The sequence below is a fragment of the Callionymus lyra genome, chromosome 9 (assembly GCF_982586985.1).
Source record: "Callionymus lyra chromosome 9, fCalLyr1.hap1.1, whole genome shotgun sequence".
In the NCBI taxonomy this organism is placed as follows: domain Eukaryota; kingdom Metazoa; phylum Chordata; class Actinopteri; order Syngnathiformes; family Callionymidae; genus Callionymus; species Callionymus lyra.
This window is the reverse complement of record NC_141826.1, coordinates 10,577,785-10,600,308: the sequence shown is the minus strand read 5'-3', so window position 1 is coordinate 10,600,308 and position 22,524 is coordinate 10,577,785.

The window sequence follows — 22,524 nt, the reverse complement described above, 5'->3', positions numbered from 1 at the left end:
ACTTAGAAAAAGACGAGACATCAGATTTAGTTTAAAATCAAAACAATTTAACTCATATTGAGGGGAGTTGAATACAGAACCTTCTATTTAGAATGTACGATTTCATTCTAAAACAAGAACTGGTTCTGTCACAACTTATACTTATACATCATAAGTTATTGATTATACGAGAAAAAGGTTTAAAAAGGAAAAACGCAGACTGGAATATATTAAAGCTTGTCTTCAATAAAGCATAGAAAGGTTAGTATTTTTTCCCCTAATGTCTTACCAGAGTAAAACATTTGCAAGATTCTCACATACTTAATTTTGAACTGAGACCGAGCATAGTTTTAAAACACAAGCACTGACTAACATAGACGTAAAGTAACGTAGAAACCTGTGGTTACACACTAGGTTAGTATCGTCCATCGAAGTGGATCAAACCTGAGCATATGATTGTTTGAAGCAGAGAAAACGTGGCAAGTAAGAAGATCAACAGCTTTAACTTTTGTGGCAGGATAGCAGGTATGCAGGGCTGGATCACACAGACCCTCCTTGTGTGTGCAAAGGTGGAAGCCGAGGGCCATGTTTGCTAAAGCCTTTGGAACGAAATGCTAACCCCTTTTACTAAAGCGGGTCTTAAAAGAGCATGTAGTTCAGTGAAAGTTCTGATCCTGATGTATGTTCTTAAAGACACAAAGACAAATCCCCGGGCTGAAGGTGATTGGGACATCTGTCTACAGTGGGATAGGTTTGCTTTTATCTTTCCTCTGCGCTTCCCTTGGGAATCCTCGAGTGGAAGCAGATGCCGAGAAGGCCAGTCTCCCCGGGGGCATCGCTGAATCCACAATCAGCAGAGGAGGGTTTCCACTGTAGCACTTTGTTTGACTTCAAAAGAAAACTGCCCTCTGTTTGCAGTCCAGGGATGTCTTCCTCCACTTTGAAAGGTATAAGACATCCTGTCCGGTTTCATTGTGAGTGATTGACTTTGTTGCAACAAATACTTTCTATGCCACCGGAGTTCTGACAGAAAGAACAAGGTCAGGAATACAAATTTGCCCTCCTATTGTTCAAAAGTTTCTTGTTTCTATATTCAGCAGAAACAAGGGAAAATCAGCAAGTTCAGCAGTGCTTTCCATGAGCTGCTCCCATTGGCACAGTGGAAGGATTTACAACTGGTAACTTCCCAGCTTATCTCCTGACTTGTTTCATCAAAGAATAGTTCGATTGGGATTAAGTGTTAGTCCGCTACCTTTGAACACAACTCATTGCTTGCTAAATAAATACCGTCTTCAATAGCGATCACAGCTTTTTTTGTTTTCCTAGATTCCTACTGTTGCTAATATTCTTGAATTCTGTTTGTTCACCTTACACAAGGAACTATGATTGCAAGTTTTTGTAATTGATCAGCTACATGTTGTTGTTTTTTTTCCTGATGAACCAAACCCTCCCTGGTATCGGTAGGTGTTGGTGGTGGTGCCCAGATGCAACACTATTAGAATCAGGGACTCATTCATTCCTCGCGCTATTAAGACTGTATAATTCAGAATTTTGGGGCAGGAGTGGAGTGAAAGAATGATGTTTTTCTTTGTTAGTCTTTCTTTTATCCTTTTCTTTGTGTTATTTCCTTTGATCTATGTTCTTCATATTTGCACTTTGTCATCCCTTGCACTTTGTTCTTTTTATTGAATTTCGTTCTTGTTCTTGCGTCTATGAAACTTGATGTAGCTTCTATCATGTGCTGTGAACTGGAAACCCAATTTCACAAAGGAGATCTCCAGAGGGATTAACAAAGTCTGTCGGTCCATCCATCATCCATCCATCCATCCATCCATCCATCCATCCATCCATCCATCCATCCATCCATCCATTCATCCATCTATCCATCCATCCATCCATCCATCTATCTAAAAATAAATGCTTACATGATCCCTTGGCAAAGCAGAGATCCATCGCAGATACTTCTTCAAGTGCCAAATCTTTTATTGTCTGAATACACAGATAAATGCCCATGGTCATTTGTGCTTGTATAATTGGACAGCAACTCTACACAATTAGCTTCTAATAAGATGGCCGTGCCACATGGTCGCTGTGGAAAGTAACATAAGTTGATCTGTTTGTTAGAGAGAGTCTGTTCGTCGGTTGACGCAGATGGTGTCCTTGGGCGGAGACTAGCTGGCACCATCCAAAGATTTGTTATGTCTCTCTCTATGTGGAAGCTTTACCTGACCTGAAGTATAGCTAAGCAAGTGGATTTGAATGCAAAGCAATGAGAATAAAATTATAATCAAATATGAAACATAACCTGTTGATCAAGTGATTATTTGTTGATTTGTTGTCATGTTATTCAAATAAATGAAAGTTGGTAGAAAGTCCTCCCCCTGCAACACAAGCGTATAGCGGATATCAATTTCATTTCAACAGTCTTCATTCTGATTTTTGTTCATTTTTCCGGGACAACTTAAAGAGTCTATATTTTAAGGTTGTTTGTGACAGAAGTTTAAAGTATAACATGCGAAACAGACAGGAAGTACTCGCGAGAGCTTCCAGAGCGTCGACACATTGTAAGTGTTTTTTTGGACAGAGGTGAAGATGAAGACAAGTGAGCATTGCTTGCTTCATTCTAATAAACATACATTTTTGCCTGTTACTCTAAAAAGGAACAGATTACTCTGAAAATAATCCCAACCCTAAATTGACATGAGGGTGTGTAAAGGAACACAATTTAAATTGGCTGTTTGTACCTCTTTCTCCTGGGACATCATGAGAACCTATTTGTTAAGAAAATTTTCTTTTCTAGCTCAAAGTAAACAAATATCATGGAATAAATGAACATTAATTCAATATACCCGAAGCATCCAATATTCATGTATCACTGCGGTTGTTCCTCAATATTTACACATTGCAAGACACAACTGCTTGCGTAGCAGGAAAAGCTGCTTGAGAGCAACTGTAAGATTTATAAATTCCGGGGCCCCCTGTGTACTTAATGAATGACAGCGTGGCCCACGGTAATAGGCTCTGACATCGCGACGTAGGGCTTTTGCTCTGAGATCAGGATAAGTTCGTCATCACACATCGGGGGGGGAGGTATTCTCAAGTCATGCAGCTTGATGTTAAGTGACAACAGACCATTACGTACTTACGGAAATATATTGGCTGTTAGCAGTTGCAACCAGCAGGCCCTACATGTGCTTTTAGATGTCACCTCTTCGTACGAATCAGCGTGGATTGAGCCGAGGGGCTACATGGACCTTATCATAAAGAGATATAGTGGAGCAATCAGGCGCCGCAAATCACGGGGCACCATGCTGTGACAGCGCTCACATCCTTTGACTTGATAGAAGCTATTTGAAGATTTAGTTTCCCCGTGATTGTAATGGTTATCAAAGAAAACCATGGGTCGTTACATTGAACTGGTGTTGTGATAAAATAGCACTAGTTCAACTCACCTTACTTTACTGCCTACATTCATGCCTTCTATGTAAACATCCTCTTATACTTGCGTTTCTTTCAGGCTGTTCAGCTTTAAACAAGGGTCATCAGGGTTGTGGACGTGGGTGACCGCAAGGTTATACTGATGGTGCTCTATAAAAATAGCAACGGAGCTTTTTCTGAATATTTTAACTTTAATAGATAATTTCTATACTATCCAGTTCAGGCCAAACGTTTGGACATGCACTTTCATTCGATATGGTTGTGGAATTCATGTCATGGTTTTCACCTCACAGGTGTGTCTTGTCTGGGTTACTTTGTGGAATTTCTGGACTTTTTAATGGATTTGGGCTCATCAGTTGTGTTGTGTTGTTATTGAACAACTGTAAGAATTCATGATATGACATAACCAGTCAGCTTAATGAAGAGAAACGAGTGACTGTCATTACTTTAATAAACAAAGGTCGGTCAGACCGGAATATTAAAAACACTTTTAATAAAAATGTGTGTCCAAAAATTTGGCCTTTACTGTATATATATATATGGTGTTTCCCTGAATTTGAAATGTTGGAGCTGATGAACGTAAATAGATGTTTAAATTCATCATTGTGACATCTGAATGCATCCTTACTTGGTATTATTACTAACATTATACTAGTTATGATATTATATGCTAGGTATTATATACTGTAGCTACTGTTAACCTTTGTTTTAATGACTCATAGAAGCACATTCATTTAATAATCAGAGTTCTTAAAAAACAAGTTTTTTTTTCACTATCTCTATCGCTATTTTTCAAAATTACGCTAGGAGTTCTTATCTATTTGTTACCTTTGCCATGCATAATTTGTGACGGTCTGTGTCGTGAGGAAAATGTCAATAATGGAACAAGTAACAGATGATTCAATTCAGGTGGAGTTTCAGACTTGTTTGGATGTAACTAGTCATGATATTTTAGAAGAGAAAAATGTACCGGTAAGTTGACGGAATAAATGTAGGTCAATTAGTTTCAAATCTGGAAGTAAGACCTTTCACCAGAAGAGTAGTATCTCAAGGGTTTGTTTAAGTGTTGAACACAAAAAGGATGGAACGTACACTCAATAGAAGGTTCATTATGTTGATGTACATTCTAACTGTGGTCACAAATAAGCAGGAAGGATTTTGAGATATAACATTGGACATTAAGGACAGACTCAGGTGGTGGACAAAGATTTCATTCAAAAGAGCTGGAAGAAACTTGTAGGGAGATGATGGATGGATAGTTCGATATTCTTCATTGTGACCCAGTCTTTATCTTTTATCTTTGGACTTCAGAACCAGAATTCTTCATCAATGCCATTATTAGTGGAGGGGGTCCACTAATTTGGAAAAGTTATGGTACACTGTACGACACCAAACATTAGAAAATAACCTATCAAACTTAAATAAAAGTAAATCTACAATTTAGTTATTTACAAAGGGCAATTATAATTAAAGATTTTTATGAGTCTGATTTAATGCAAGAATCAAGCTCCCTCAGCTCGGGGGGCTTCTGACATCAACTGGAGGGCTACATGAATTAAGTTTTATTACTTTTCTTTTACACTTCTCAATAAAAACAAAATTGAATCTTCTCTTAGGCCAAAGTACATTCTACGTTTTCCAGTTTTTGTGTGTTAAGTCAAGGTTCTAAAGATTAAAGCATTCTGTTCATCACCCCGACATCATTTTGCAGAAACAACTCTTGAACATATTTTGTCATGAAGTCAAAAGGTGGATATTTCGGTCGACATCTCGTGACCAAGCTGCGGCATGTTTACTCTTTGTACTGGTTGGGGATAGAAATACTCTAACGAGTGTAAAACAAACAGCAATCTGTCAACTCATGTTATATGAAGTGCTCCATACATGAGACACACAATCTGCTGTCTGCCTTAGTTAGAGGAGCTGTCGCTGACGGCTCGCAGCATTTCATAACATATCATGTATGTCGCGTGCGTTTGATGCATGAAATGTGAATCGCATGGATCCTGTCATTAATTGATGACATCATGCTGTTGACCAGGAAATGTAAGGACTGACCTTCAAGAGAAAGAAGTATTATGAAGTATTCAATCCCATTTATGCTGTAGGGTTCTCTTCCCGAAGCTAAATACTCAATAAATTACGGAATCTTGGAAATATTTATGAACAGTGGCAAACCATAGAATGTAAAGTTGAGATTCATGAAGGATCAAAAATTCAGTATTTCACTTTCAACGGTCTGTCTTTATGCCTCTATACGTAAAATGTACGTGACAGTCTTACAAATGTGCTTTTTAATCTACAGCGTCTTGAAAATCCAACAAGAGCATTTTATTATTCCGCGAGTGCGGCGCTGCGAAGGGTTGGAGTGGTAGGGAGGTCAAACAGAAATCAGAGCAGCTCTCTAATATAAAAAATATTGCTTGAAAGCGGGCCAAAGCCGAGGCAGTTAAAGATATGATCAAACGTCGACTTTACTGGCTGCGGCATGTTGGCAGAGTTTGGCTTCGTATGTGAAAACATTTGTGAGAATATGATCACGGCCAGATACAGGGCAGAGTACAGAGTAAGAGGATTATCTGTACTGACACAAAGAACCTGAAGACTTTTATTTGGGGAGACGCTTGAATCGAAATGTCTTATTTAAACCTTGCAGCATTTGTATCCATTTGAAAAACCTTAATTATTGGGCTTTTTTCTTCTACATTTGTAACCCTGGCATTTTGTCCCCCAGTACTTCACTCCTCAATATGACTGCACAATTGTATGCGTTCAAATAGGCCACTGCCACTTCCCCCTATAATTTGCAACATTTAATCAAATTTTTGAAACGTTAATTTTGGAGTGTTTTTTCTTCTTTTTTGGCAGATAAGAGAAGATCACATTTTCAAACTTTTTCGCACAATTTCTTTCTTTGTTCAAATAGCCAACTTGGGCCTTAACTTCGGTGTTGTGTTACCTTTTTGTGTATTTTTGGAAACGTCAAATTTGGGGCATATTTCCCCCAAAAAATGTATACCCAGCATTGTGTATTTTTCCAGATTTATGAACAATCCCATTTTCAGCACATTTATGTGTTCACATGGGCCAGTAAACTTGCATCAGTTAATCAATTTTAGTAATTCACATTACAATATTTATTTACCCCAGCATTGTGTTTTTTCGCAGATATTTTCAGATTATAGAAAATCCGAAAAAGGTTTAAACGTTTTCAAACAAATTTTAACCCTAACCCTAACCCTTAACTTTGGTTCTTGACCTCAGCATGTCGATTGTGTTGTTTCTACAATATTCCAGTGTTACTGCATACTAAAAACATTTTATTTAAAAATAATCTACACCTAACTTTGACCTGTGACAACATTCATAACTCTTGGCATTTCTAAGATAACTATCTTTGTTAAAAAAAAAGAAAAAAAAGTAAGAATATTATTGATTCCATCTGAATTTAAGGTGTCACAGTTAACTTGTATGGCTTTTAACCGCTATCCTGCTCAGACAAACTATTCCATTTAAACTTGTAATTTTGTATTTTTCACTTATGTGTTCACTTCTTACTTTCTTACTTTCAGAGCTATTCATGGTCAGGCTCCTCCTTACATCACTGTTCTGATCCAGCCTTACACCCCAGCTCGGGCTCTGAGGTCTGTGGATCAGAATCTACTTATGGTTCCACGCACACGGTTCAGGACCAGAGGAGAGAAATCTTTTCAGGCTGTTGCTCCTAAGCTTTGGAACGATCTTCCTCTCTCTTTGCGCTTGATGGAGTCTACTGACTTCTTTAAGAAACATCTTGAGTCGTTTCTATTTGTTCAGGCTTTTCCTTGAATTTCTCGAACTCCTGTGTTGTTCTCAGTATTATCTTGATCTTTAAAGTATGTACTTTTTTGAGTATTGTTTTGATTGTTTAAGCGCTTTGTGACCCTGGTCTGGAAAAGCGCTATATAAATAAATATTACTTACTTCCTTGGTTAACTGAACTAAGATTTGCCCCCTTTTTATTAAAATCTTATTTACTCTGAAAATATGATTTTTCTTTCTCAAAAATCTTGAAAATTGCCAATTTCGAACAATTTCTTAACTATTCATGTATCAGTCTAGGCTGAACATTTTTTTTTTTTAAATTGGAGAAAAAAAAAATCAACATTTTCTTTTTGAGTTCACATATTCTGACCCGGCCAAAACTTTGTATTTCCTGCATTTTAACAGGGTATAGATTAAACCAACGATTGCAGCATCCTAAATATATTTTATAAAAATAAAAAAATACACCCAATTTTACCTGTCAGAACTTATAATTTATAATCTTAGTCTTGGCATTTCTAAAGTAACACTTTTTTCTTTTTTTTTAATCAATAAATGTAATGTTAGAATTAAATTGGTTCCATCTGCATTAAAGAGGGTTTACCATTCACTTGTATGGCTTCCATTCTTCTGCTGCTCAGACAAACTATTCAATGGAAAACTAGCAAAAAAAGGAAAACTTTTATCTAACACACCACAAAAATAAATCAACTTACATATTAGTGTAGTGTCAAAATGTGTTATATTCTATTCCACATTGTTTTGGGGTTGCTAGACGATATCGCGATGGACTAGTGGTTATGACTGTTCGTGTTGTGTTTACCATAGTAATGTGAGATGAGCTCCTTGGCCTCGCCAAAGTATGTTGCTTCCGATTAAAGGTAGCCTGTCCCAGCTAGATAGGGTGTGAGGCTTGTATTTAACCTGATGTAGCTGATCTCAAGTAAACCATTTCAATATTTATTTGGTAAAGCTCGCTTCTTAATGGACAGAACCCGTCATGCAATCATACTGGGTAAACACTCGAGCGGGCTCATTAACTGGTTTACGATCGTTTTGGCAGATAAACGACAGGCATGGCTCAAAAACCTGGTCTTCCCCTCTCGGAAAATGGAATCTGGAGTGAATCAAGGATTTGAATAAACTATCCATCACGTTGATTCTCTTACACCCAGCAGATGTTCCCTTTACCATTTCACTTAAGAATCACGACTCGGTACCGCGGCGCGTCTCAACAACAACCGAAACAACCAACGGGAGGAAGAATAAATACTCCCGTAACGTATTGTTGGGATGACAGCTTTTATGGCATGAATGGAAATCTGACTCACTCTTCCCACCTGTGCTTTGTCAGGATAGACGCCACGACTCTGAGACGTGCGGCGCTTGCTAATCCTGTCTTTCATGCTCCTCTGCAGACCCGCAAGAGAGAGAGAGGCGGCAGTCTGCCTCCTGGTGTTGCGGTGTGGCACAAGACTTGAAATAGGAAGGACAATTCCTGGGGACAAACAATGACGGGGTCTCTTAAAATATTTCAGAACATTAAATTGAACCCTTAAGAGGCTCCTTTTTATATAATCTTTTACGGGATCTGGAATCTTAAGCCAATACATGGGCGACTATAAGCTGGTCACCGCAGCCCGAGCACAATGGAGGTGAAAGGTCTTACTGTGCATTTACTTTATGGCAGCGGCTTTATGTCCTCCGCCACGGCGACTGGACCGAGGACGACGCGAGATGAATACCTAATGAAGTGGTGAATACATCACGGTGACATGTTTAGGAAGTGTTGAAAAAGCTTTTGCGGCCGTCTCCCGGGTGCAACAACGTCGGAGAACGTGCGGTTATGATGCTTTCAGGGAATAAAGTCCACGTCCACTGGGAAGCAATATGCCCGTCTAAGTGGACGTTATTCTGTCTCTTTACACCTTGCTGCTAAATATTTACAAGTGCATCCCGCCCATAATTGAGTATTGATAGACAACTGCGACGCATTCAATATTTAATTTAGAATAAAAATGTATTGAGTTTCGTATGCAACTGTGTTTCTTCGATTTATCTCTGTGTGTGTGTTTGCCAAGGAGGTAACTTCACATAAATACATAATACGAATAAGGAAAAGGAGATTAATATTTTAAATACAATAATAAAAGGTTGATAATCGAAAGATTTTATTGGTGACCTACGGTACCACCTGGATCCAAAAGTCGTTTGAGGATTTGTCACTCTCTGTGGTGCAGATGTAGAAACATGTTCCTCTTTCATGCAGTGTGTTCTATGAATTAGTTCTGAATGATACCAACAGCTTCTGCTAAAAAAGTAGACATAACGTTATATTAGAAAACAAAATAAGGACGATAATTGACTGTAAAGAAATGTATATAAACCTGAAAGGCTTAATTCACTTCCTACTCACCCTCATGTCGATTAGGTGTTGGGCTTATATTCAGAGTAATCTGTTCCTTTTTAGAGTGAAAGGAATAAATGTATGTTCATGCTAATGTAGAGAACAGCCCTAATTCTATTCGTCTTCATCTTTGTTTAATATATATTTATATATATATATATATATATTTATATATATATATATATATATATATATATATACTTATATATATACTTATATATAAGTGTTTTTTTGTTTTTATTTGAAAGAAGATGAAGACGTCAAAAACTGAGCTCCAGTTGCTACATTACTGTAAAATTTACATATACGTATGTCTATACCTCTAAAATGGAACATATTACTCTGAAAATAATCTCAACCCTTTGTCCACCTGAGGGTGAGTAGAAAATCTATCACTTCAAGTAATATACCTTGTATGCTAAATGGGCTGTGAATTTTTAGATTCTCACTCAAATCCATGACTAAAGAAGCTAAATTAAAGACTTTTCTCAACTGCTAAAAAAAAAAACCTGGACGTTGATTCAAGAGTATTTTTTGTCATTAAAACCTATTAAAAAAAAAACACACATTCACAAAATGTTCCCGTGATTCAAAAAATAAACGCAAAACTTGAAAGGGGGACAAAAGCCTTCAAGTCACATGTATTAACAATTCTCCAGGCTTCTCATTATAAATAAAATGTTTATTATAGTAAAAAGGACACATTACACTTAAGGGGTTTGTTTTTTTTCTGGAAATGCTTACCGATGGAATCTCAGGATTATGGAAAGTGTTAAACCTGTCAACAGATCAGTATTTTAAGACGACATAATTCACTCTTTTATTCTCAATTCATAATAAAAAAAAGCTCTTCATGTTTTTTTGGAGGCACAATCAATCTGTGAGCAGCACTCAAAGATGTATTTAATCTCCTCTTGCGATTCATCTCCGGCCCCAACGAGATGATTAATTGCTCCATAATAAAGGCTTGTGGCTGTAAGAAGTGTGTTCATGAAGGACTGCACATGGGCCTGCATTTACATTTAAATGCATTCGTAGATGGGCTGCTCTTATCTGCCGCGCTCAGGGTGGAGGGGGCGGCTCAGGGTCAAGAGCAGAGACAACAATTGTGTGGTCCCTCTTAAAAACCCAGCGGAGGGCATCCAAGCAAACCGGATATAATCCATGAACGGTCAATTGGTCGTTTACAAGTGCAGAACGAATCTCGCCCAGCTGGAGATTTTATGTATTTCCTGAGAGGGGAGTTAGATTTTGATATACCAGAGACTCATCTAGTTTTTTTTTTAACAGTGTGTGACAAAAATAAAGGACCCCTCATTTTAAGGGGGTAAATTGCAGCTAAATAAAAATAAAGACTATCTTTTTTGTTGTCATATTCAACACCTACTTACATTTTTTGCTCTCTAAAAATGTATTTTAGAAAAATGTCAGATTTGTAGGAGCCTTAAATTATTTTTCCTGACTTTCTTTTCCTGTTAAGAACACAGATTTAGTTATGTGTCGCTTTCTGTAAAGCAATACAATTTTACGCTTAAACCTTGTGTTATCTCAGGGTCAAGGTGACCCAAGACCCAATCTCAAGGTTTAAGGTTACTTTATTTGAACCCGAAGGTAAATTTGAGGGATGGATGGATAGATAGATGGACTTTATTAATCCCTCTGGAGATATCCTTCGGGAAATTGGGTTTCCAGTTCACAGCAGACATTAAAAAAACAAGAACAAAGTGCAACAAAAGAACAAAGTCAATCGACGACCGAGTGCAAGTATAAGTAACATAGATAAAAATAAAGAAAATAGATCAAAAGGAAAGAAAATGATAGAAAGATTACCATAAAAGAGAATAATATATGGATAGATAAACTTTATTGATTCCTCTGGAGGTCTCCTTCGGGAAAATGTTTAAAAATAAAATAAAATAAGGAACGCTTTACGAATTTGCATATCCTCATCATCCTTTCACTCCACTCCTGCCCCCAAATTCAGAATAATACAATCTAATAGCACAAGGAATAAATGAGTCCCTGAGTCTGTCAGTGTTGCATCTGGGGAGGAGCATTCGTGCACTTCATCTGCTTCTCTGTTGACTGATGACAGTGTTCAGAGAATTTTTTTGCAAAAGGAAGGTAATACAGCATTCTAAGAACAATAAATACACATCAACATACAAACAAACGTAGTGTTCAAGGTGCACACAATAAGATGGCTCAAGAATTCTAAAGAAAAAATAAAATCCCTTACTAGCAGTATGTGAGGTAGGTTGGGACTCTACCCCTCCCTTATTTAAAAACCGTTCACCCAAAAGCAACACAAAGGATAAAACAACTACATTTGTTTTCCGGCCAAGGGTCACCCTGACCCTGAGATAACACAAGGGTCAACAACACGATCGAAGAAAGGAAAAGTTACCCGGAACTGACAGAACCCCTGGTTTATTGCAACGAATCTCAGCCTCTTTTGTCCTGCTAAACAAAATGTTTTAGGGGATTGTTCTTTGTTTTAATATGGAATTCAAATCATTATAAAAACATCTCATCTCTGTTTTATTATGGAAAACACAGATGTTGGCTGCCGCTCTGTCATGCTCAGCATGAAGTGAGCCGTCCTTTCTTTTTCATCTGCTAACACTCGGCACGATCAAGACGTCGCCGCAAATGAGCCAGCCGAGGCTTGAGAAATGACACAGAGGCAGGGGAGTATTTAGAGAGGTTGGGCTCCGGTACGGCAAATCCACATGACCTTCAAGTGTTTTAAAGCGAATCTCAGCCACGTGAGGAGAAATTGCTTGTGTTAATGTAGTGGTTTTACCGCTTGAATACAAAGGAGACGCAAACTAGGTCCGACTTACAGTCCCCCTGCTTATACCCATCCCCTGCCCTCCCGCACACCAGCAGGAGATAAATGAATGCTGTCTGCTCGTGTGTCCAGCTCTCCAATCCTACAACCAGTCTCTCACTCTATCCCTCCTCCATGTTTCTTCCCCAATCTCTCTATTTTTTTTTTCTTGCTCTTTCATTATCAGCCAAATGCGCTGAAGAGCTGGGAAAGGCTTGATGGCGGAGAAATGCATGCATAAAGTTTTAATAAGGGAGGGAGGTAATTTGAAAAGTCTGCGGATGTGTGTTTGAAATTTATCAATAACAACCAGCTGGGATTTCATGCATGAGAGCATTTGGTGTAATTGCCTGCACATCCCTGATAAAAGGTTCTTCTTCAATAACAAAAAAAAAATGCTCTTTAAAGCAAAACTGACTTTCACCACTTAAAGACTAGATTTACTTTTGTTCCTCAGCCCCAACCCAATATTTTCAAGAGGGTCCCCTTCCTGTTTTACTTCTGCAAATAGGACTCGGTATTGTTCATTTCAGAGATCGCTGCACTTCAAAGGCTTTCATTTGCATTCAGCGGCAAAGAAATTATCGCTTGAAAATCCCACCCAGTGAAGGTGCAAGCCTTGTCAGTGAATAAACCAGCTCTGGTTCTGGATCACACCATGTTAACCGGCTTCTAAATGGATCCTCTAATCTGCGAGCATCTGCAGTGAATCCAGTTTGCCGCGATTATCTTCAAAGAGTCAAGAAGACATGGACTTAATCATCTTTTTACAGAGAACTTCTGTGTTGTCCTCCCTCTCATTACAACAGCCTCTTGCACTCCATAAATGAGTACAATGTATTAGAATCTCTTTTCACCATCTTTCAAATTAATTCAACATCAGAAGCTACGTAGGATAAGTCATTTATAAACATAATAGCTGAGAAATATGTGTTGCCCGGGTATAAAAGACTTACAATCACAAAGAGAAGCTGAAATTCAAGATTTGTATTAAATATGGCATGAAGTTTTACTTTCTAGAATAGTTGGTTGGTTTTTTGCCTTCCATTCTGGCCCGGTACAATTACCAAAAGTTCTACAAAAGCAAAATTCAAACTTTTCTCACCCTCATGTCGACGAAGGGTCACAGTCCTTTGTTATGAGCAAAAAAGGATCTCCTTTTTAATGCAGCTACTGGAGCTAAGGTTCAACTTCGTGCAAAACGACTCACTTAAAAACATCCAAATACTCCCATGGTGCTCGTCTGGACTGTCCATCTTGTTATGAATCTTCGACGAGGAATTTTTCTGAAAAATAACTTAAATTACTTTGTATATTTTTAAGCTGGTTTGTAGCGAATTTGTTATCGGTCTCTACACGTTTCAATGCGCATGGGCAAGATTTAGGCTGCTAGCCTAGCAATGTCCACTAAAAACAAGCTTAAAATAAATGTTTGTTAAATGTTTTTTTTTCAAACAATTACTTGTGTCGCGACTTCAATACAAGATGGACGTTAGAGATGAATGTATGATGTATTTGGATGTTTATATGTGTCTTTTTGGACGAAGATAAAGACAAAGTCAACAGAGCTTCAGTGGCTTCATTAATATTGACATACATAATTGATGTATAACTGTAAAAAAGTTACAGGAGTTACACGAGTATTGTTTGGTTCTGACCCAGTTCCACATAACAAGGGCAACATTGTGTGGATCAGGAGATTCCAAATGTCATTTGACCATTCAACACAAATTGAGAACCTATTTATAGACGAACAGAAAAACTATTTTCAGAGTTTAAGAACCAACATTGGAAAATAGAACTTTTGTTGTGTTTTCATTTTACTTTAATTGGTGTTATATCTTTAAAGGCTTGTGTGAGATTTAGAAAAAGTCTATTCAATAATGTTGTATTAAAGGCTTCAAGCTTCAGCTTAATGATTTAAATTAAAACAATGATGTGACTTATGAGCATTATGTTCTCAACTAATTTTTCAAACAATCACAAATGATTTCTCAATTAGTAAGGCTGGCAACTGAAGGTTGAATCCTTTGTGTTTACAAAGGTAAATGAATGAGTCAAATGTTTCAATTTTAGGTTCAATTTTTGCCGATAACTGCCTTCATAAACAAACAAATTATCAAACTTTGTTATAGTCAACATTTTTACTCCATAAGAAGTGATCAAAAAGAACAGTTTTAATATGTCGTTCATTAAAATTAGCTTTTTTTTATTTTGATAACTACTCGTCTCAAGTAAGAAAACAAGTCCCTACCCAACTGTTTCTCCTCATGATTGGCTCTGCCTCCGATTATTTATTGAGCAGCTCAGACACCAATTTAAAAAGCCCTCGTCGTCATTTTGAATTCTCTCTGTTTCCACTGAAGTCTATACAATAATCTACTTCAACTCAAAACCAAAGTTAAAATTAAACTAGTTATTTCTAGCTTCTTTTCTGTGTGTTTTTGGTGCTGCTGTCTTATTTAACCCAATTAACAATATTCTAAATGCTAAAATACAATTATTTAGACAAAAATAAATGATTTTTTTATGGTTGTAAATATCAGTCTTAAATGGCGAGATAACACAAATGTTGGATGCTAACTTGATTCACACATTTTAGTACATTATGGTTCGATTTAATGCGATTCAGTTTAAAATCTTGTTGCTTTGAAAATAAAAGATGATGTACTACGGCAAAACAATTTGTTTATTTTTTCAAAGAAACATTTTCTAAATGAATTGTGGAAAAATAGTGACATTGACAACTTAAGTGTGTTGTAATGAATCAATGTTGATCATTATTCTCAATAGTTGAAGCTATTAAATGTGTACGAATCGGACAAAATATATAATAAAAGTGAAAAGAAAGGATAAATACCAGGCACATGCATAAGTCCCTAAAAAAACTGTAGATACTGAAAAGGGACAGATACAGATCCCTGGTCAGCTGCATTAGTGTCTCAGAATAGTTGTGACACTGATGTTCTTTTGCTTTACACCAAGGGTATCAAACTTAATCAAACACAAGGGGACCAAATCTTTTAGCACTCTTGGTCGTGGGCCGAACAAATTTTATATTCATCATACTGTCTTTAACAGTATCTAATTCCCATTAATTTTCTTTTCCTTCAACCTCAGTTTTACTGCCAGTATCTCTATAATTGTTGACATCTATAATCTCCATTCCTTATCTTATCTTAATCACTGGCATCTTTATAGGTCACAATATCAACATGAACATTCATCTACCTTAAGAAAGACTTATTGTGGTCTGCCAGATTTATTGTAGACTTTAACAAATGTATTGTTGATCATCTCATGTTCTTCCTCTTATCTGGCTTTGGGGTTGTGGTGGCAGAAGCTTTAGCTGATAAGTCCAGACCATCCTATCCCCAGCTACTTCATCCAGCTCTCCCCAGGGAACCACGAGGCATTCCCGGACCAGCTGATAGACGTAGTCATGTACTATGTCGAAATAAGATGCCCACCTCAACTGACTCATCTTAAGGTAGACGGGAAGCAGACATACTACAAGCAACTCTTGGGAGAGCTTCTCACGCTATCTCTAAGAGAAAAGTTTGTTACCACAATCTTGCTCTTTCGGTTACTATCCACTGTTTGTTACCATAGGTAGTGTTGGGTCAAAGATAGACCAGTATACAGAGAGCTTTTCGTCTTGGCTTCGCTCGCCATTTACCACCAAAAATTGGAGAAGTGTTTGTTTTACTGCTGGCGCCGCCCACATCCACCTGTCAATCTCCCGCTCCATTACTTGCGATCAAGACCCCCCACCCCCAAAAAAAAAAGTTCTATCACTTGGGTTAGCATTTTACTATAAACTCAAGGAAAGGCTCCCCATCTTGTTCCGACTGAGAACCATGTACTCAGATTTGGAGGTGCAGATTCTCATCCCTGCTGCTTCACACTCAGTTGCTTCCCAGTGAACGCTGCAAAAAGCAGGGTCCAAATCTTTAGCCAATCGATGTTAATCGCAAATGAAAATCGGCCAGAGCGGCCATATCTTGTACCTGAGCTTTACTCCCATAATTTAGAAATTATACTTAAAATGTCCAAATGTTTTATAGCTGTGCAACACCTGGTATTTTGCTTTGCTAGCATAAATATACAATTGTAATCACAATGAACGTTGAATTGAGAGAGCATTCTGAGCAGTATCCTAGCATTGGAGAGCATCCTAAGCCGCCACATTTTTCGTCTAATTGGCACCTCTTCACTTCTGGTCCGGTAAAAAAAAAGATGGGGAAAATTCTACTAACAAACATTAATGATGAACACAAATACAAAATACAATACTGGACCTGCACACATCTTTGTGGGGTACAGGTTATTCTTTAGACCTTTTGTCAGCATATTTGGTCTTTCCTCTCTCAGGGCTTTTTTGGCTCATACATTAATTATGCCATCAAGGTCATTCAAGCAAACGATACAGAACATCTATGATAAAGATCCAAGCTTCTAATTCTGACGTGTGGGGGACGAGAGAGAGAGTTCCTGTAATCCACGGTGACCGGTGAGTCGTCGAGCACCGAGGTGAGGAGCTGATGTAATGGAGGATTGACATTGTTAATGAGGACAACATCCAGATTCTCCAAACCATCTGAGGCGTGCCACCATCCCCAATTACATTTGAATGATGAGGTCAACAGCGGCATAATCGCCCGAGCCAAGATCGGAGAGTCTGTTTGTCTGACTGTCACGCAGGGAGAATGGAGCGCTCTCTGCTGAGCAGGGAACAAGCTTAAGGGCCTCATAATATATTACAGAGGGAATAATCCACGCTGCCTTCCCTGCTATCAAAATTGCTTGGGAGGGGATTCCTGCAGGAGGTTGTGTCTGTCTCCCCTCGTCCCAGTTCTATATTTTATCCTGCGCCCCAAGGTGCCGCGCTGATCTTGGGCCAAAAGCTGTGTGAGAATTTCTGCCAACTCACTGAGGATGATAGCTAGAGGAGGGAAGATCCAACAGTCCGCCACAGAGCACTGAGGAAACAGTAGAGTGAAGACAAGAGGGGAAAAAAAAGAGAAGGGTGTTGAATGAAAAATGAACTGGAAAATGAGGACAGAATCGCAGTCGGTTATCTCTCCTTGTCCAGATCTCCTCCCAGATAAGCACCTCCTAAGTATGTTGTCAGGTCTGCTGGAACACATTACTGATGTCGCAGGGGAGGTCTTGCGGTGACGGCGCTTGGATAACCTTTCGATTCGCACACTTTCGGTCGCTTGTTCACTGAGCTGGAAGAGTTTCTGGAACAAGGTGCAATGATTTTAGCTTGTTAAAGTGGTTAAAGAAGTGCAGGAGGAATGTGCTCGAGATGCCGGGAGACTCCAGTCAACCAGACTTTTTTACTGTCCTGAGGCTGAAGCAGGAAGAAAAGAAGACTTGTCTGCATCTCACTAGTCTGTCCTCATTGACCAATAGCCACGTTTCTGGTTACTTCGGCCAAGCTGATCAGTACGAAGAATAACCAGCTCACTTGATGCATAGAACTTTGTCAACTGTCAGGACAGAAATGATGATAATAGTTCAAGACAATCGGACTTAATCTGGATTCAAGGAGAACTTGGACGTTTTCTTATTCACTTGTATGGCATTAGTTCACAACAAAACAACTAATATGAATCAACTTGCATCGGTAATGTCTTAAAAATGCTGACTTACTTTATGGGATAAATGCTATTAACCGTATTTTCCGCACTATAAGGTGCACTTAAAAGCCTTTAATTTTCTCCAAAAAAAGACAGTGCTCCTTATAATCCAGAGTGCCTTATATATGAACATTACCCGGTGGGTGACTTGTTTACAAACACTTTCATGACTCTGCACAGACTGAGCCGACATGCAGTGGGTGGGATTATGACATTGCGTCACAAGGGAGTGGGATTTACGACCCACGTCACATCATGGCGGACTTCTATGGAGTGATATTACTGCCACCGGTTTGAGCGATTGTGTCTTGGTTGTTGTACACTCAACTCCAGTCCTACGCATGCGTTCAACATGTCATACACGCACGCTCTAGCTGTCATACACGCGCTTAACTTCAATGCTGCTCGCTCAACATTTGTCTGCTCACAACACCAGTCTAATGCGCTGCTGCTTGAAGCCTTTTAAACATCATTTGAACATCGTTACCATGGGAGTGAACGGAGTTGTCAGAACGTTTGCTAAAGTTTGACTTTATCTGACTGTTTTGTTGACATTCCCTTTAGCACAGCTTTATCTAGTGAATGCATAACGCAACCGCAGTCAAACGTTTGACTGTATCTTTTATTCAATGCGCATTATAATCTGGTGCGCCCTATTTATGAAAAAGGTTCTGAAAAAAGGCCATTCATTGCGCCTAAAATACGTTTTATGTTTTTCTAAAATCATAGTCATCATGAGTGTTGTACGAATAACTGATTATGAAAGTACACGTTGCTGCTAATTCGACAAAAAGCTGTGCTTCAAACACATAAAAAGACCTAACTGTGAAAAATACCCATGACAAAACACTTATTATGTCATCTTAGACAGCTTCCGCTTTAAGCACCACATTTCATTTCTTGCCGTGTGGCACATCGCAACAAGCCGCATTGTCTGGAGTCGAGCAAGATTGAAAACCATTTACCTCCATGCAAGGCGCCAGTCAAAAAGCTTGCCGCTGCAATATGTCTACATGGTAAAGCTGCCATCACTCTGCAGGACATCAATGTTTCCCCGCCACTCGGGTGTAGCTCTCTTGCTTCTGGTTGTTTGTTTTCCAAATTGGAGGCCAGCTTACCTAAGCAAAATTCAATATGGATTATGGACTGTTGGTGTTTGGACCCATGTAAGCCGCAACTGAACCGCGCAGCCTAATGTGATACAGTCATTAGGATTTGCTGCTAAAAAATTGTTGCTGCTTTAAGGTTTGAAAGAGCTACGAAGTATGTAAAACCTTGACCTGATTACCAAGAAAAACACGTTTAAAATAGGAGATATTGTAACAGAACCCATTGTTGATGAAATAAAGTATTTTAGGAATGATTCCACTCACAGGAACACAATTGTCAAATGTAGAAAAATGTCTTTTATAAAGTCATATTTAAAGAATGTGTTCCATTCCCTGTGGTTACCTTGACATTGACAGCATTTTCATTGCATTCCATGTAGCTGAGGCGCTAGAATAGTTCACATTCTAAAAATAATAACAAATCCATGCGGAACCACGACATTACCCAGGACGCAATGTGACAAATTAACTAGGGTTTTGTAGTTAATAATGCAACACTTCAGATGCTAAAGCGTTTTATAAAAAGGTTTGTGGTTTCTAATAATATGTTATTCTAATGTAATTTATATTTAACAAAATATCAGGTGCTGATCTTAATATAGTCTCTTTTTTTTTAAATTATTTTTAATGAATTATGTTTGTTTTTAATTCTGCTATTATATAAAGCACTTTGGGACTACAGTCAGTCTGAAAGGTGCTTTATGAATAATAATTATTTGAATTATTTTATAATTAATTTCATAGCATATTATGAAAATGTCACATGAAATATAAATATAAAAGGAGATCATGCATTATTAAATAATAAATAAATGAGATTTCCAGAATATCATCCCTTTGACGATTGTAAGGTGGCAAAAAGGGGAGAAAAAGAGCCTCCTGAAAATAAAAGTCCATCCAATATGCATGGTATTTAAACAGTTTTAATTAAAAAAGGTTAGGGAGAATCCAAGAAGTTTAGCTCCTTTTGCAATTTTTTTTATTTAATATGTATTATATAAGATATTAAGCCTTTTATAAACTAAGTGTAGTTGCCATAATTTCACCTCCGTTTGAAAATTCGGCCAATAATCCTCCTGAATTTATTATTTTTTTATTTTTTGGTTGCATGGTTTTCATTTTCATTGTTTCTGCCTTTGCAATGTCAGGTATTTTCTTATGCTTTTATAAATATAAACCTGGGGATCATAACGCTGGGAGTCTCAAAGAATCTTTGTGCCTCTGGCTCATATTGACCCTGAGATAACCGGAGATAAATTAAAGTTGAATAACTTAAAATAATATGAATTGATGATTGATCACATAGTATAGGAGCCGCATAGTTCGCTTAATTTGCGCCTCTTCACTTTTGCTGTCTCGTAGTGAGAAAGAGGGATGGAGAAAATTCTATGAAAAACACATGACAACAAATATAAAATAGTAACTAATTCTGGACTTTCTGACATCTTAGTTTAAGGTACCAAGGCTCTTAAATCAGTTGCCTCCCCACAACACATGGAGCTTAATTGGCCATTTCACCTGGTCTGATGTACATCAGCCAAAATACCTTTGACACAAATTACCCACGAGCATGTCATCTTTTTGACAAAGAGAGAGATGAGATCTGGGTTATGGACTGCAATTTCACTCCAACACTTTCTGTGACACAAGGAGGACACCCAACTAAAAATACACGAGCGCTTCATCAGAACGTAATTATGCCGCCCACATTCAATCATTCCGGCTTCGGCCATTACAATGAATGTCAATCACTCTCACAGCGACATTCAGACTGCATTTGAATTCCACTTCCTCCTTTTTGTTTGGTACAAGCCCCGACTGCTGATGGAAGAACCCACTAAAGTTACTGTCCTCAGGCTCATAATCTATATTTTTTCTGTCCTCCATTGTCTCTATAAATGTTTGAAATGACTGCAATTATGTTTTACTGGTAGTTAATAACACTTAATTTGTGGTGTGACACAAAAAATATATCGCTTCACACAGACTTTTAAACCTTTATGACTGTCAAAACAATATATTCTGCAGAGACTTCTAAACTGGATCATTAAATGAAACCATTATCCTGCAGGGGCAGCATTTCTTAGTCGTCAATAAAGAGGTTTGTGGTGTTATTTAGGCTATGAAACCCGTTCCATCTTCAATTTTCACTCTAAATCATCGAGTAAAAGCCATTTCATTTGTTAAGACAATTACATTTTTCCAACCTCGGGCACAAATCCCTGTTAAAATGATCTTTAATATTGTGACCCTGGAGTCATATTTCTTCTTTTACCACCTCGTAACAGACGAGCTGAACTCCTTTAGGGGCCATATTTATAACTTTAGTTTAAAACTTTCAATGTTTTTATGTCGTAAAATGTTTTCAGTTTGAGATAAACAATTTAACATTTGTTATTTTATTGCACATTTACCGTTATTTTATAGGACAATGTTGAAGTTTTCCTCTCCAAGACAAAGTTACTCTCTCATCATGACGATGTTTTGAAGTTATCACTTTATGAAGTTATAATAATAATAATAATAATAATAATAATCTCTATTTATAAAGCGCCTTTCTAAGTTATCCTCCATCTGAAATCTTAGCGAAGAAGAGGTTACGAGAGCGGAGTCCATTATGACGTTATCATGGACTTCACTCCTCCTAAAGCCAGCTGTAATCATGGTCGCTTTGTTTGTACAACGAGTCCATCGGATGTAGAGACTTGGGATGGATGACGTGTGGTGACAAACCCTGATGCTTGACCAATCACAGCAGAGTGGGCGTGGTTATGGTAAACAAGATTTAATCTGCAGAAAAACCAAGCGTTTTCAGTGGGCGGGGCTTAAACACATTTTCTAATGTAAATATTTGAATTAAAAGAGAGTTTTGTACAAACAAAAACACAGAGTACAATAGAGGTCCAACATCTAATTAAGACACACTTAAATCAACACATTAGTTGCCCTTTAGGATCTTGGTACGGCCAGAGCGACGTTGTCAAACACAAAATATACATTTGTATTCCTTTTGATTTTTTTTCCTTTTTGATTCCTATGATATTGAAACATGATCTCTTAAGAGAGTTCATCAAATTGACCAGACAAAAAAATGCACAAGTTTTATAGACATAATGTTGTGACTGACAGGAAGTAGCTCAATGTCTGGGGTTGTTTAAGGTAGTGTGGTGTCCTCTATAGACGTGATCTTGATCTTGCCCTGTATCATATGGCCTTGATGAATATGGATAATATCGGCCTTCTGAGATTTGTATTGTTTTTCTTTTACCCTGGTCCACCCTGGCCTTTACACTCATGGTCCGGTTT